Genomic DNA, 17543 nt, shown 5'->3' with positions numbered 1-17543 from the left:
ACTGACACAACTATTCTAGCCAAAACCAAAAAATTGTAGTATGACAGCGAAAACACAAGAAACTTTTTACATAGCTAATGAAATCACAAACCATATTAAAATAGTCATGCATATATTCTTGTCCCACACATATATTCTGGTCCCAAACCTACTGCAAAGCTTTAGTGTAAAAAATATGTTGAATATACTAGAAGTAAATACAAAAATAGCGATGAAAAACATATATCTATAATTTGTCATCGAATTCTTTTTTCTTCTTTCACCTGGATTTCCCCGTCTCAATTGTGGCATAAAATTATGTCCAAATTATGTGCAGAAAAATCTAGATCAGGTCCTTGCCAACAGAAAACCTGCAGGTCATTGCAACAAACAGAGGGAAAAGTCAGAAAAACTCTGTTCTAAAAATAATCATGTTCTTGCCAACTATTTACAGCAAACTGTGCAACTAACATAACAAGGATGTGCAAACAAAAAAATGCATACCTGTTATAATAAAAGATTCTTGTATAGAGATGTTGCTTTTCGAACTAAGATTGTCATAAAATGGTGTGCAACTACCTACTTACTAAGGTTTTAGGTTGTTTGAAACAATCTTTGATAATTAAAACTTGACATCACTTCCTTCTTTTTTATATGCACTGGATGTGTGGCAGCAGCCAGAAAAAGGAAAAAAATGCTTGATCTCAATGAGTTGCCTCCTGATCTCAATGAGCTTCCTCATGATATGGATGAGCAACAACCCAACATACCGCAAGGGAATTGGACAGATAATGGGCGCTCTGTTTACTACACGCAGACAAGTCATGGGCCTACCCCTATGGACCATGACAATGTGGCAGGGCTGTCATCAACCCGTGGTGCCCCTGTAGTGGTGTCTTTGCAGTCAGAGAGCCATACTCTTGATGACACGGGCACCGCGGAAAATGTTCCTGGTCCAACTAGGACTGAGCTCGGTGCTGGCGCCGTTGACGGTGCTGTGCAAGGAGAAGAAGGAGAAGATGAGGCTGGTTCTCAGCCAATGGAACCCTGTGTTAGCATGAGGTTTGACACCCTTCAAATTGCTAAGGATCACTACAACAGCTACGCCTTATGGATGGGTTTCTCTATCAAAATGAACACGTCTAGACGGATAGGCAATGTATTGGTAAAACAACAGTTTTGCTGCAACAAGTACAAGAAGCCAAAAGCTGATGATGGAGGAGCTGAGGCTCCTCCTGTCCTGGACCTATACCAGATCCAAAACCTGTTGACACTGATGAGGAAATGGAAGATGAACCTCTAATCTTTCCTGAAGAGGAGGCTGGTGCTAGTAAGAAAATGCGAGACAATAAAGCAGACTCAGTGCAAAGCAAAAATGTTAGTGAAGCTGATGGATGGGCGATGGGAGGTGACACATTTTGTTCGTGACCACAACCATCCGCTGGTGAAAAAATCTTGATTGTCCAAATACTTGAGATCCCACCAAGGCATCTCTCCTGATGAAAAGGAGTTTTAGCGCATCTTCTATAACTGTAACTTGACTATAGGTGTGTTTCTATATCCCTTACAGAATTAAGTTTCCCTCTAGGCAGTCCAGTGTGCAACTGTTATGGTACTGTTGTGCAACTAAAATGCCTTCACTGTAAAACTAGATAATGTTCCTGCGCAACTAGATTACCTTCACTGTGCAACTACATAATGTCGTGTGTGCAAAAATGAAAGTGTTTTTTAAAAGGTGCAGCTGGTTGTCAATTTCCTGTAACTATCTTCTGTGCCAACACATATCGTATTATTGTGCAGCTGAATATGTGCATTCGTACGACTAATAAAATGTATATTGTTTCTTTTTGTATTATGCAGGACGCATGATGCATGTAATGGCAGAGTTCTATGGATCTGAGATGATGGTGCCGTTCGGACGAAAGGCAATAAAAAATCTGTGTACAAGTTTCCGTAGAGATGACACAAAGGAGGGTGACCTGATTGAGACAATTGCGCACTTCAATGATATACAAAAAACCGATCCAGAATTCTTCTATAAGGTGAAATATGAGGAAGAGGACAGAGTTGTCAACATATTTTGAGTGGATGGCTCAGCTCCAAAAGCTTATACAGAGGCGTACCACTATTGCATATCGTTTGACACCACCTACATGACCAACATGTACAATATGCCGTTCGCGCCCTTCATCGGAATAAACAGACATGGCCAATCTTTCATGCTGGGTTGCGTGTTTGTGAGTCAGGAGTTGGCATCGAGCTTTGATTGGGTCTTCGAAGCATTCCTAGAGGCTATGGATGGCAAACCTCCTGATAACTTCATCACCGATCAGGATGGTGCAATGAGGCAGTCAATACAGAGTATCTTTCCGACCACCGTGCACTGTTGTTGTCGATGGCACATCATGAAAAAGGCTCAGGAAAAAGTTGGTTGGCTGTTGTGCCAGAATCCAGGGCTCTCTGATGATTTCAACTACTGTGTTGACTTCCGCTTCACTATAGACGAGTTTGAGCAGAATTGGGCTGGGTTAATGATGAAGTACGAGGCTATGACACACACGCACTTTGAGAAGTTGTACGAATACACATCAACTTGGGTGCCGTGCTACTTCAAACACAGGTTCTTCCCCTTCCTACAGTCTACACAGCGTAGTGAGGGGTTCAACGCCGTCCTAAAAAGATATGTGAACCCACACAACTCAATGCTGAACTTCGTCAAGCAATATGAAAAAATTCAGAACCACATCCTTGCCAAGGAAGGCTGCAATGATTACAGGACAGAACACCTTGAGATTGAGCTGTGGTCCAACTTCCCAATAGAGAGGCAAGCTTACAAAACCTACACTAGGGACCTTTACCGCAAGTTCAGAGAAGAGTGTGAGCTGATTGGACGTTATAATGCGTTCCAAGTTGGTGTTGACCTTTTTGAGCTTAGACCAAACCAAGAATTTGTTGCCAAATATGGTTCTCGGAACTACTTGGTGCAGGCAAGGGTGGCGGACGGTTCCTATTTGTGTGAGTGCTGCAAAATGGACAAGGACGGCATGCTGTGTTGCCACATCCTCAAGGTGTTCACCCATCTTGGAGTTGATGTCATACCGGAAAGGTACATGCTAAGACGGTGGACACCTACTGCTGTCCCTAGTGCGCCAGGGACCAGGTATGAGCAACCGGATGAAATGCCCCCTCAATCAAAGAAGCAGATAAGGGAGAGAAACATGATCTTCGATTTTCGGAAACTAGCCAAGTTTGCGAGTGGCTCTGATGCAGCACAAGAAATTGTATACAAGCATATGCGCGGAGCACGTACCGAGATTGGCCACCTGAACAAGTCCAAGAAAAAGAAAAAAAACAACTGCTGCTACGGGGCCATCAGATGATGGCAACCCTTGAGGACCTCCTCCACCTCCAGGCATCACTCAGGGGGCTCATCTGTCACATCCTAGTTAGTTCATGCATTAGAGTGTTGCATCATGTCTACATTTCACAGAAACCTGAAATGGGGATGCCAGAAACCCCCAGCACCCCCCTGGAACAACTAGGGTTTACTAAAATTCTTTCAATGAACCTGAAATGCCCTCCATAAATATTCACCACCTTTGGTCTTGGCTAAAACCTCTGCCAAAAATGGTTTCATATTTTTGGAGGCCATCTTGGATTTTTGCACAAGCCATAAGTATTTGCATTTGGGCATTTTAAATGCTATAAATATTTTTAAATGCCCAAATAATCTTGAAGGTATTTTTAGGCTGTTGGGAATAATCTCAAAGGTGCCTCAGAATATTTTCAGGATTTTTCCAAATGAAATAGTATTTTTACTATTTCAAAACACACTACAGAAATAAATAAAAAGAGAAAAGAACAGAAGGCAGAAGACTTACCTAGCAGCCCACCTGGCGGCCCAGCACTATGCTGGCCCGCGCCAGTCAGCTGCCTGCTCTCGCCAGAGCAGGCAGAGAGGTGACGCCGGCGAGCGTGAGCTCGCCACGGCGCCAGCAGCTTGCCGCCCCCGCCGCGGATGAGCTGGCCGACCTCTCTCGACGCGCCCAGAGCCCCCGGACATCGCCATTCTCCCCCATCGCCTCTCCCTCGCCTTCTCCCCACCATGGCCGACACCGCCGCAGACACCTCACCGGAGTAACCGCGGCCACCGTCGACCTTGCGCCGTACTACCGTGTCCTACAGCACCGCCGTCGCCCACTCCTTCGAGCAAGCCGAGCCCCGAGCGCTCGTTTGCCCCGAAGCTCCGTCACCGACCTCGCCTTCGCCGCTCACCGTCGGAGATCCCCTCCGCCGTCGCCACTGCTACAGATCGTCTCCGACCTCGCCGCCTGCTCCGTCGCGACTGCCGTGAGCATGGCCACCTTCCCATCCTCTCCTCTCTCTCTCTCTCGAGCTCTGTAGCCACCGCATGAAGCTCACCCGTACGCGCCGCCGCACGAGCTCGTCGCCGACGAGGCTCCGGCCATCCAACGGCCACACCACCATAGCCATTAGCTTCACCGCAATGCCAGGAACCCGTAACACCCTCGCACATTCCTCGCCGCGCTCTCTGGCTACCGTTTCGACTACGTCCGTACCCGGCAGCCGCCCGGCTCGTCGCCGGCGTCGATTCCGGCGACCCCGAGCTCCTCCACCACCACCAGTCGACGCGGTTCGCCCCCAGCTACACATAGGTACTCTCCGCCGTCCTTTTGGTCGCCGGAGGGGGATCCCGCACTCCACCGTCGCGTCTGGACGTCGCCGGCGGCTAAACGCCGGCGAGTCAACGTGGTTTGACCACAGGTCAACCCCCCCAGGGTCAGTGACGAGTGGGGCCCGCCTGCTAACTAATCTGAGTTAGAATTAAAACTAATCCTAATTAAGTAATTACCTAACAGTGTCACTGACACAGGGGACCCACACGTCAGGTTTGACCTGGACGACCCCGTTGACCTGCTGACGTCACACTGACGTCAGGCTGACGCAGTAAAGCTTTTACTGGAATTATTCTTATATTGGAAATTCCAGAAATTATCACAAACTTCAAAAAATCATAGAAAATAATCTATAGCTCAGAATGAAAAGATTTATATATGAAAAATGATCAGAAAAATCCATTCTATCCATCTGCACTGGTTTCATGCATGATTAAGCAAGTTAACCTACTGTTTTATACAGAACAAGATAAAGCACTAACATGGGCCATTTATGAACTTGGAATTTGAATCTTTGATTCAAATTAGTCCAAACCCATCTGGTCTTAGTTGCATTAGCCCAATACATCCATTTTGCCATGTCCCATGCATGCATCATATTGTTGCACTTGCTTGGTGTTGATTGTGCTTTGATGTGTTCATTGTGGTAGGTCCTGCCTCCGAGGATATTCACGAGTATCCAACTGAAGGGCAGAATCCCACCACCACTTTGTCAGGCAAGCAACCCATTGATCATTTCGATACAAACCCATCTTCTCGCTTCTGCTCTCGTTTACTGCATTAAGACAACGCGATTCAAACTGCTGTGTGTTGCGGTAGTTGAACCCACTTTCCTTTGCATGACCTGTCATTGCCACAGTAACTAGATGAAACCCACTAGCATGTGTAGGAGTTGATTGAGCCTTGTTGTGTTCCTACAATGCTATGCTTGCTATGCTTAGAGTTGTGTCAGGTCTGGCTCATCAGGGTGATGAACTAGAGTGAAAGTGTGTGTGTCGGTAAAGAGAGTAAAGTGTTGAATACGATTTGGTAAAGGTATCGATGGGAGGCCATGTAGGAGTACATGGTGGGTTGTTTCATTGAGACCGTCCCTAAGAACTGAGATCTGTATGCGTGATTTAAGATTCAGCTACTACCACACATTGGGCCCGAAACCAATGGACCCCCTCGGCTTCTTATTCACCCTTGTCCTCTGTCCAGGAGTTGCACGTAGTTTCTGGTGTTTGTAGTAAGCTGGAGGCCGTGGACAGCGCTGACCAAGGGGTGGGCTGTGATGCGGTAGGCTCGTGGCCTGGTGTACCGAGTCGCCCGTTTGGTGACCGGGAACCCTGCACACATCGTTCGCGGCCGTATGTGGAAACCTCGGCCGGACTCCCTGCGGATGGAACCTGAATAGGCGATAAACCTGGACTAGAGATTCGAGTGTTTAGGTAGGCTGTGGCCGACACCCACGTTGGGCTTCCGCTTGAAGGTTGCCGAGTACACGTCGTGTAGCGACGATAAGTGGTGAGAGCGTGTGTGACGAAGTACACCCCTGCAGGGTATGAAACTATTCGAATAGCCGCGTCCGCGGTAAAGGACTACTTGGTCGCTTATGCAGTTCATAGACAAGTAAATGGATACTACTAAAAGCCTCAAGATAAGTGTGAGTACCGTGGATGGCCCTCTCGTTGGATGACGAGGGAGGATCCACGGTGGAGTATTGAGATGGTGATTAGTGGACACGTGTGCGAAAACTATTTCACAAGTGGTGTACCATAGGATAGCTTAGCCAAGAGTCAAAGCTGGCTTGCTGCAATAACCCCACTACCTTCTTGAGAATGAGCATGTATAGTAGGATCTGTTGTAAGACTTGCTGAGTACCTTTGTACTCATGTGGCCTAATTACTGTTTTCAGACGACAACACCGCCCCTTCTGACAGGTTCTACGTAGAACTCGACGACGACGAGTGACGCGCCACCCAGGTGGTGATCTAGGCTTGTGAAGGGCCTATGTAGATAGACAGGCTTCATCAAGCCTTCTTTCTTTCTAGTGTCTGTACCCAGACAGTTTGCTTCCGCATGTGCTTGTATGATTGTATGACTTGAGTGTCGGGTCATGTGACCCCTATCTGTATGAACAAGTTATGTAAGGCTCTCCGGAGCCCTTTAAATAAAGTACTTGAGTTGTAGAGTTTTGTTGTGATGCCATGTTGTATTTGCACATATCGAGCATATTGTGTGTATGTTTGAAATGCTTGGTATGTGTGGGATCCGACAATCTAGTTGTTTATCTTTAGCAGCCTCTCTTATGGGGAAATGTAGTCTAGTGCCTCCTTGAGCCATAGTAGTCCGCTACAGCCTGGTTCACTGGAGTCCTGCTAGCCCAGCACTACTGCTCTGGACACTTGACTGGCCGGCATGTGAGTCATATCGTTCCTGTGTCTGTCCCTTCGGGGAAATGTCACGCGGTGACATCCGGAGTCCTGCCTAGCCTGCTACAGCCCGGGTTCCCGGAGTCCTGTTAGCCCAGTGCTACAGCCCGGATTCACACGCTGCTGACCGACACGTTCGATGTTGATTCATGTATGCCTGTCCCCATACGTTAGTGCCGCTTTGGGTTCACGACTAGCCATGTCGGCCCGGGTTCTCTGTCATATGGATGCTAGCGACATTATCATATACGTGAGCCAAAAGGCGCAAACGGTCCCGGGCCATGGTAAGGCGACACCCGTGGGAGTACCGTGCGTGAGGCCGCAATGTTATATGAGGTGTTACAGGCTAGATCGGTGTGATTTGGAATCGGGGTCCTGACAGCGTTGGCATCAGAGCCGGACTGCCTGTAGGTGCGATAAGCCAAACTGGTCGATGTCGAGTCTAGAAATGCTTTAGTTATATGTAGGGGAATTGATTGTGGGAGGGAACGTAAGGTGCTTTTACTCCTTTACCTCATGCCCTCTGATCTGAGTCATACTCTTCTCATTCTACGCGGGTTAAGGACTAGGCTCTCTCCTCTCTATCAGGTTCACGTGTTACTAATCCGTAGTAACTTATAGGATTGTTGGTTCCATGCTTCGGTTCAGTTTCTATTACCCTAGTATGTTGTCGGTTGAACCAGAACCTTGACATGATGTTGTTGAGTGGTATTGCAAACTGTTGCGAATGTCTCAAATCCTTTTTTCGAGCATTTACAACCGTTATGCTGTCCAAATTCTCCTAGAAATACTAATGCCTTGCATTATTTCGTGCTTTCAGATGGCCACCCGTTCCCAGAACCAAGTGGTTCGTCTGACCCGGTGCATCGGCGTACCTGGTCACACGGCCATGTTGGTCCGAGTGATGGTTGAGACAGGCTATCGTTGGTATCCCGAGTATACCGTCGAGGAGCAGTTCCGAGACTTTAATCAAAGTCAGTATCTTTGCACAGTCAGGATCTACCCATCCTATCCTGGAGCCACTGAACCCCTCCATTGCTCTTATGGACTTGGGGTTACTATCGAGATGTCTGTGCAGGACGCAGCTTACTCAATGATGACTATCATGCGAGCCAGAACTGCCTTGCTTCAGAACACCGACTTCTGCTATATGCCAGCAGCACTCCCTGGGGCACAGGGGTACTATCAGGCCACTTACTGTGATTCTACCCATGAGGACTCACTACTCCGTACCACCACTGAGATGCTTGAGGACAAGGACCGTGAGAATCGTGCCTTGCGAATGGAGCTCTTTAATGCTCGTGCTGATCACTGGGCCACTCTGACACGGTTTGCACCTGCCGTGCAAGCTGGGTTCATGGACATGAGGGACATATACCCCGTGCGATCTGGCCTGCCAGAATGTATGGAATGGCGTGATGTAGGAGGCATCACCCCTCCTCGTGGACCTCGTCTGCCACCGTTTGTTGGACCAAGGCCACACCCGAGTCCCTATGGACCGCAAGCTCCACAGGACCGACTGTTTCCAGATGATCATGTTCAGCTTCCAGGATATGGTGGTGACTTCTATGAGGATTACTACGGGGACGTCTGAGTTGGTAGTAGTTCCACCTATATTGTAACAGTTGTAATCCCCACAGTCCTGCGTGTCATGTGGGATACGACTTGGTGTGTATCACGTTCCGGAGGTGTAGAAAAATAATGTATAGGAGCTTGGAATGCCTCTGATGAGATGTATCGTCTTTCATCGTAGTTGTACCTTGGCATGGGCTTGTACTAAGCTATGTATGGCGTGTATGACCATTGGTATATGTATGTTGCTATGTTACCATGTCATACTGATGGTCATCTCTGCATTCCGTGTTATCCATTACATTCCGCATTTTCCCTATCAAGATTTAGCCATCCTCGTCTAAACCGTTGCTTTGTTTCTCCTAGGATGGTTAACACCCGCAACAACCCTGCTGTCCAGGCGCAGGGTGAAGCCAATGCAGCCAGGGCGGAGGATCTGCCCCAACCGCCTTCACTGGCCGAAGTTATGCTGGAGGCAGAAAGAAACAAGCGTGAGACTAACAGCTTGCTAGAGCGAATTGAGCAGAATACTGCACGTCACCAGAGGAATGACCTGGTGTCCATCAATGACTTTATCAAGCTGTACCCACCGAAGTTCAACCACTCCGTCGAGCCCCTTGATGCGGATGATTGGCTTCGCAGCATCACCCATAAGCTACATTCTGCCAACGTAGCCGAAGCTGATAAGGTTACCTACGCTGCCTATCACCTCGAAGGCCCTGCTAGCCTTTGGTGGGAGAATTTTGAGGCTATGCGCCCAGCTGGCCAAATCACTACTTGGGCTGAATTCAGTGAGGCTTTCCGTGAGCATCACATTCCGGAGGGTCTCATAGATCGTAAGCGGGAAGAATTCTGCAACTTCACCCAAGGCAGACTGACCGTGGATGCTTACAGCCGTGAGTTTGGAAATCTAGCACGCTATGCTCCTGAAGAGGTATCCACCGACGCCAAGAAGCAGGCAAGGTTCCGCAAGGGACTTAGCCCCGAGCTTCGCCGTGATCTCCGTCTGCATGAGTGCACCTCTTTCCAGAAGTTGGTCAATAAGGCCATCAGTGCCGAGACAGGACAAACTGACTACGACGCTACACGCAAGCACTCTCGTGACTTTGGTTCCTCATCTGGCTCCGGATCCCAGAAGCGCCGGGTCTGGATTCCAAATACTGCTCTGCCACCCAGGTTCACTCCGAGGCCATCCTTCGAGGCGCCTCGCCCCAACCAGCAGCATGCACCGCCCAAGGTTTATGGTGGCCCCGCTGCTAATGCTGCTCCACGCCCCAATATTGTGACATGCTTCAAGTGTGGAGAAACGGGTCACTATTTGCGCGAGTGCCCCCGAAACAACCTAAATCAACCTGGACAGTCCGTTGGCCGTGGTAAGCCAGCAGGAAAGACTTACTACGCCAAGCCAGCCACCACTGCACGTGGCCATGTCAACTACGTTTCAGCTGAAGAAACTCATGAGGATCCCAACGTCGTCCTTGGTACGCTCCTTGTTAATTGCCATCCGGCAACTGTTCTTTTCGATACTGGAGCATCTCATTCATTTATCTCTGAGAGCTATGCTCGATTACACAACACCACATTTAGTGACATGCCTACTTCCATGGAAATTCAAACTCCTGGTTCTAGATGGCAAACCTCTAAGATAAGCCATGGAAATGAAATTCTTGTTGACAGACTGGTCTTCCTTGCATCACTAATAGGTCTCAAGTCCTCGGACATAAACATCATCTTGGGTATAGACTGGATGTCAGCTCATTATGCTAAGATTGATTGTTCTACTAGAACTGTTCAACTCACCCATCCGTCGGGCAAGACAGTTAATGTTTTGACCCGAGTGTCTAAGCGTCAGCTCTACTCACTAAATGCCAACCCTCTCCCAGACCTCGAAGATGTGCCGGTAGTCCGTGACTTTCCGGATGTCTTCCCTGAAGAACTGCCAGGTATCCCACCTGACAGGGATGTTGAGTTCGTGATAGACCTCGTTCCAGGAACCGTCCCAATCTCCAGAAGACCCTATAAGATGGCACCCCTAGAGCTAGCCGAGCTTAAGAAACAACTCGATGAGTCCTTGAAAAAGGGTTTCATCCGTCCTAGTTCTTCTCCGTGGGCTTGCCCCGTCCACTTCGTCAAGAAGAAGGATGGTACGGATCGGATGGTTGTAGATTACCGACCCGTCAACCTAGTCACAATCAAGAACAAGTATCCGCTTCCCAGGATCAACGACCTGTATGATCAGCTCGCTGGATCCTCAGTCTTCTCTAAAATGGATTTGAGGTTGGGCTACCATCAAATCAAAATCAAGAACGGGGACATTCCTAAAACGGCCTTTGTTACTCGTTATGGCCAATACGAGTATACAGTCATGTCCTTCGGTTTAACCAATGCTCCAGCCACCTTCTCTCGGTTAATGAACTCAATCTTCATGGAGTATTTGGATAAATTCGTCGTAGTATACCTCGATGATATACTCATCTACTCCAAGAACGAGGCAGAACATGCCGAGCATCTAAGGCTAGTACTAACGAAACTTCGAGAGCATCGCCTTTATGCTAAATTCTCCAAGTGTGAATTCTGGTTGCCAGAAGTGACCTATCTAGGCCACGTGATCTCTGGTAAGGGTATTGTTGTCAATCGCGAACGAGTTCAAGCCATCCTTGACTGGACTCCCCCTGAAACGGTCAAGCAACTTCGGAGTTTCCTTGGCTTAGCGAGCTACTGCCGCCGCTTCGTCGAGAATTTCTCCAAGGTTGCTAAACCTCTAACCGAACTCCTCAAGAAAGATAAAAAGTTTGAGTGGACCTCACAGTGCGAGTTCAGCTTTCAGGAACTGAAAAGACGCCTGACATCTGCCCCCGTACTCGTACCACCAGATTTTTCTAAGGACTTTGTTATCTATTGCGACGCCTCGCGACAAGGACTAGGTTGCATACTCATGCAAGATCGTCATGTGATTGCCTACGCTTCCCGACAGTTGCGTCCACATGAGGGTAATTATCCCACACATGATCTAGAGCTTGCAGCCGTAGTCCATGCACTCAAAACATGGCGACATTACCTTCTCGGTAATCGTTGCGAGATTTTCACAGGCCACCAGAGTCTGAAATACATCTTCACTCAACCGGATTTGAATCTTAGGCAAAGACGTTGGGTTGAGTTGATCTCAGACTACGACTTAGGAATTACTTACACCCCGGGCAAAGCCAACGTCATGGCTGATGCGCTAAGCCATAAATCCTATTGTAACAACTTGATGTTACAACAAAGTCAACCACTTCTCCACGAGGAATTCTGTAAGCTTAACCTTCACATTGTTCCTCAAGGATTTCTATCCACCCTGGTGGCGAAACCTACCCTTACGGATCAGATCATTAAAGGTCAGAAGGTAGATCCGGGAATCTCCCGTATTAAGAGAAACATCAAGAAAGGAGTTGCGGATTGTTTCTCCGTTGATGACCAAGGTGTTGTGCTCTTTGGAGACCGCCTAGTGGTTCCCAAGGTACGCAACCTGAGGCTATTGATCCTTAAGGAAGCTCATGAATCTCCTCTCACCATTCATCCCGGTAGTACTAAAATGTATCAAGACCTACGCCAGAGGTTTTGGTGGACTAGGATCAAGAGAGAAATTGCTCAATACATTGCTAATTGCAACGTCTGCCGTCGAGTTAAAGCAGAGCATCAACGGCCTGCTGGCACCCTTCAGCCTCTAGCTATTCCTGAATGGAAATGGGATAAAATCGGTATGGATTTCATTACCGGGTTTCCCAGGACCAAGAGAGGGAATAATGCTATCTTCGTTGTTGCCGATCGTCTTTCCAAAGTAGCCCACTTCCTACCTGTTCGTGAGAGTATAACCGCTAGCCAGCTAGCAGACTTGTACATCTCCGGAATAGTGTCTCTTCATGGTGTTCCATTGGAAATTAACTCAGACCGTGGAAGTCTCTTCACCTCTCAATTTTGGGAAAGTTTCCAAAATGCTATGGGAACTCGTCTCTCTTTTAGCACCGCCTTTCACCCTCAATCAAGTGGTCAGGTAGAACGAGTTAATCAAATTCTGGAGGATATGCTCCGAGCTTCTATCATCTCCTTCGGCATGGATTGGGAGAAATGCCTTCCATTCGCCGAGTTCGCTTATAATAATAGTTACCAAGCTAGTTTGGGCAAAGCCCCTTTCGAGGTTCTCTATGGACGAAAATGTCGAACGCCCTTTAACTGGTCGGAAACCGGGGAAAGACAACTCTTTGGCCCGAATATGATCCAGGAAGCAGAAGAGCAGGTTCGCATTATTCGTGGGAAATTGAAAACAGCCCAATCTCGCCAAAAGAGCCATTATGATCGCAAACATAGGGCTATGACTTTTGAGGTTGACGAGAAGGCTTACCTTCGGGTGACTCCTTTAAAGGGAACCCATCGATTCGGTATCAAAGGCAAATTGGCCCCTCGCTACATTGGACCCTTTCGCATTCTTGCCAAGCGAGGAGAAGTTGCCTACCAATTGGAACTACCTCCGCATCTTTCCAAGGTTCATGATGTCTTCCACGTATCTCAACTCAGGCGTTGCTTCTCGGATCCTATCCGTGGAGTGGACCACGAAACACTTGATCTCCAAGATAATCTCACATATCGGGAGTATCCCGTTCGAATCCTTGATCAAGCCGAGCGTACCACTCGACGCCGAAACATCAAGTATCTCAAAGTTCAATGGTCACACCATTCCGAGAAAGAAGCTACTTGGGAAAGGGAGGATCGTCTTCGACTTGAGTACCCCACCTTCTTCCCAACGGATCCTAAATCTTGAGACGAGATTCTTTTGAGTGGGGGTGAGTTGTCACATCCTAGTTAGTTCATGCATTAGAGTGTTACATCATGTCTACATTTCACAGAAACCTGAAATGGGGATGCCAGAAACCCCCAGCACCCCCCTGGAACAACTAGGGTTTACTAAAATTCTTTCAATGAACCTGAAATGCCCTCCATAAATGTTCACCACCTTTGGTCTTGGCTAAAACCTCTGCCAAAAATGGTTTCATATTTTTGGAGGCCATCTTGGATTTTTGCACAAGCCATAAGTATTTGCATTTGGGCATTTTAAATGCTATAAATATTTTTAAATGCCCAAATAATCTTGAAGGTATTTTTAGGCTGTTGGGAATAATCTCAAAGGTGCCTCAGAATATTTTCAGGATTTTTCCAAATGAAATAGTATTTTTACTATTTCAAAACACACTACAGAAATAAATAAAAAGAGAAAAGAACAGAAGGCAGAAGACTTACCTGGCAGCCCACCTGGCGGCCCAGCACTGTGCTGGCCCGCGCCAGTCAGCTGCCTGCTCTCGCCAGAGCAGGCAGAGAGGTGACGCCGGCGAGCGTGAGCTCGCCACGGCGGCAGCAGCTTGCCGCCCCCGCCGCGGATGAGCTGGCCGACCTCTCTCGACGCGCCCCGAGCCCCCGGACATCGCCATTCTCCCCCATCGCCTCTCCCTCGCCTTCTCCCCACCATGGCCGACGCCGCCGCAGACACCTCACCGGAGTAACCGCGGCCACCGTCGACCTTGCGCCGTACTACCGTGTCCTACAGCACCGCCGTCGCCCACTCCTTCGAGCAAGGCGAGCCCCGAGCGCTCGTTTGCCCCGAAGCTCCGTCACCGACCTCGCCTTCGCCGCTCACCGTCGGAGATCCCCTCCGCCGTCGCCACTGCTACAGCTCGTCTCCGACCTCGCCGCCTGCTCCGTCGCAACCGCCGTGAGCATGGCCACCTTCCCATCCTCTCCTCTCTCTCTCGAGCTCTGTAGCCACTGCACGAAGCTCACCCGTACGCGCCGCCGCACGAGCTCGTCGCCGACGAGGCTCCGGCCATCCAACGGCCACACCACCGTAGCCATTAGCTTCACCGCAACGCCAGGAACCCGTAGCACCCTCGCACATTCCTCGCCGCGCTCTCTAGCTACGGTTTCGACTATGTCCGTACCCGGCAGCCACCCGGCTCGTCGCCGGCGTCGATTCCGGCGACCCCGAGCTCCTCCACCACCACCAGTCGACGCGGTTCGCCCCCAGCTACACATAGATACTCTCCGCCGTCCTTTTGGTCGCCGGAGGGGGATCCCGCACTCCATCGCCGCGTCTGGACGTCGCCGGCGGCTAAACGCCGGCGAGTCAACGTGGTTTGACCACAGGTCAACCCCCCCAGGGTCACTGACGAGTGGGGCCCGCCTGCTAACTAATCTGAGTTAGAATTAAAACTAATCCTAATTAACTAATTACCTAACAGTGTCACTGACACAGGGGACCCACACGTCAGGTTTGACCTGGACGACCCCGTTGACCTGCTGACGTCACACTGACGTCAGGCTGACGCAGTAAAGCTTTTACTGGAATTATTCTTATATTGGAAATTCCAGAAATTATCACAAACTTCAAAAAATCATAGAAAATAATCTATAGCTCAGAATGAAAAGATTTATATATGAAAAATGATCAGAAAAATCCATTCTATCCATCTGCACTGGTTTCATGCATGATTAAGCAAGTTAACCTACTGTTTTATACAGAACAAGATAAAGCACTAACATGGGCCATTTATGAACTTGGAATTTGAATCTTTGATTCAAATTAGTCCAAACCCATCTGGTCTTAGTTGCATTAGCCCAATACATCCATTTTGCCATGTCCCATGCATGCATCATATTGTTGCACTTGCTTGGTGTTGATTGTGCTTCGATGTGTTCATTGTGGTAGGTCCTGCCTCCGAGGATATTCACGAGTATCCAACTGAAGGGCAGAATCCCACCACCACTTTGTCAGGCAAGCAACCCATTGATCATTTCGATACAAACCCATCTTCTCGCTTCTGCTCTCGTTTACTGCATTAAGACAACGCGATTCAAACTGCTGTGTGTTGCGGTAGTTGAACCCACTTTCCTTTGCATGACCTGTCATTGCCACAGTAACTAGATGAAACCCACTCGCATGTGTAGGAGTTGATTGAGCCTTGTTGTGTTCCTACAATGCTATGCTTGCTATGCTTAGAGTTGTGTCAGGTCTGGCTCATCAGGGTGATGAACTAGAGTGAAAGTGTGTGTGTCGGTAAAGAGAGTAAAGTGTTGAATACGATTTGGTAAAGGTATCGATGGGAGGCCATGTAGGAGTACATGGTGGGTTGTTTCATTGAGACCGTCCCTAAGAACTGAGATCTGTATGCGTGATTTAAGATTCAGCTACTACCACACATTGGGCCCGAAACCAATGGACCCCCTCGGCTTCTTATTCACCCTTGTCCTCTGTCCAGGAGTTGCACGTAGTTTCTGGTGTTTGTAGTAAGCTGGAGGCCGTGGACAGCGCTGACCAAGGGGTGGGCTGTGATGCGGTAGGCTCGTGGCCCGGTGTACCGAGTCGCCCGTTTGGTGACCGGGAACCCTGCACACATCGTGCGGGGCCGTATGTGGAAACCTCGGCCGGACTCCCTGCGGATGGAACCTGAATAGGCGATAAACCTGGACTAGAGACTCGAGTGTTTAGGTAGGCTGTGGCCGACACCCACGTTGGGCTTCCGCTTGAAGGTTGCCGAGTACACGTCGTGTAGCGACGATAAGTGGTGAGAGCGTGTGTGATGAAGTACACTCCTGCAGGGTATGAAACTATTCGAATAGCCGCGTCCGCGGTAAAGGACTACTTGGTCGCTTATGCAGTTCATAGACAAGTAAATGGATACTACTAAAAGCCTCAAGATAAGTGCGAGTACCGCGGATGGCCCTCTCGTTGGATGACGAGGGAGGATCCATGGTGGAGTATTGAGATGGTGATTAGTGGACTCGTGTGCGAAAACTATTTCACAAGTGGTGTACCGTAGGATAGCTTAGCCAAGAGTCAAAGCTGGCTTGCTGCAATAACCCCACTACCTTCTTGAGAATGAGCATGTATAGTAGGATCTGTTGTAAGACTTGCTGAGTACCTTTGTACTCATGTTGCCTAATTACTGTTTTCAGACGACAACACCGCTCCTTCTGACGGGTTCTACGTAGAACTCGACGACGACGAGTGACGCGCCACCCAGGTGGTGATCAAGGCTTGTGAAGGGCCTATGTAGATAGACAGGCTTCGTCAAGCCTTCTTTCTTTCTAGTGTCTGTACCCAGACAGTTTGCTTCCGCATGTGCTTGTATGATTGTATGACTTGAGTGTCGGGTCATGTGACCCCTATCTGTATGAACAAGTTATGTAAGGCTCTCCGGAGCCCTTTAAATAAAGTACTTGAGTTGTAGAGTTTTGTTGTGATGCCATGTTGTATTTGCACATATCGAGCATATTGTGTGTATGTTTGAAATGCTTGGTATGTGTGGGATCCGACAATCTAGTTGTTTATCTTTAGCAGCCTCTCTTATGGGGAAATGTAGTCTAGTGCCTCCTTGAGCCATAGTAGTCCGCTACAGCCTGGTTCACTGGAGTCCTGCTAGCCCAGCACTACTGCTCTGGACACTTGACTGGCCGGCATGTGAGTCATATCGTTCCTGTGTCTGTCCCTTCGGGGAAATGTCACGCGGTGACATCCGGAGTCCTGCCTAGCCTGCTACAGCCCGGGTTCCCGGAGTCCTGTTAGCCCAGTGCTACAGCCCGGATTCACACGCTGCTGACCGACACGTTCGATGTTGATTCATGTATGCCTGTCCCCATACGTTAGTGCCGCTTTGGGTTCACGACTAGCCATGTCGGCCCGGGTTCTCTGTCATATGGATGCTAGCGACATTATCATATACGTGAGCCAAAAGGCGCAAACGGTCCCGGGCCATGGTAAGGCGACACCCGTGGGAGTACCGTGCGTGAGGCCGCAATGTTATATGAGGTGTTACAGGCTAGATCGGTGTGACTTGGAATCGGGGTCCTGACA

The sequence above is a fragment of the Triticum aestivum genome, chromosome 4D (genome assembly GCF_018294505.1).
Source record: "Triticum aestivum cultivar Chinese Spring chromosome 4D, IWGSC CS RefSeq v2.1, whole genome shotgun sequence".
Lineage (NCBI taxonomy): Eukaryota > Viridiplantae > Streptophyta > Magnoliopsida > Poales > Poaceae > Triticum > Triticum aestivum.
The sequence above is the reverse complement of the archived record's forward strand: the minus strand, read 5'-3'. Positions refer to the sequence as shown.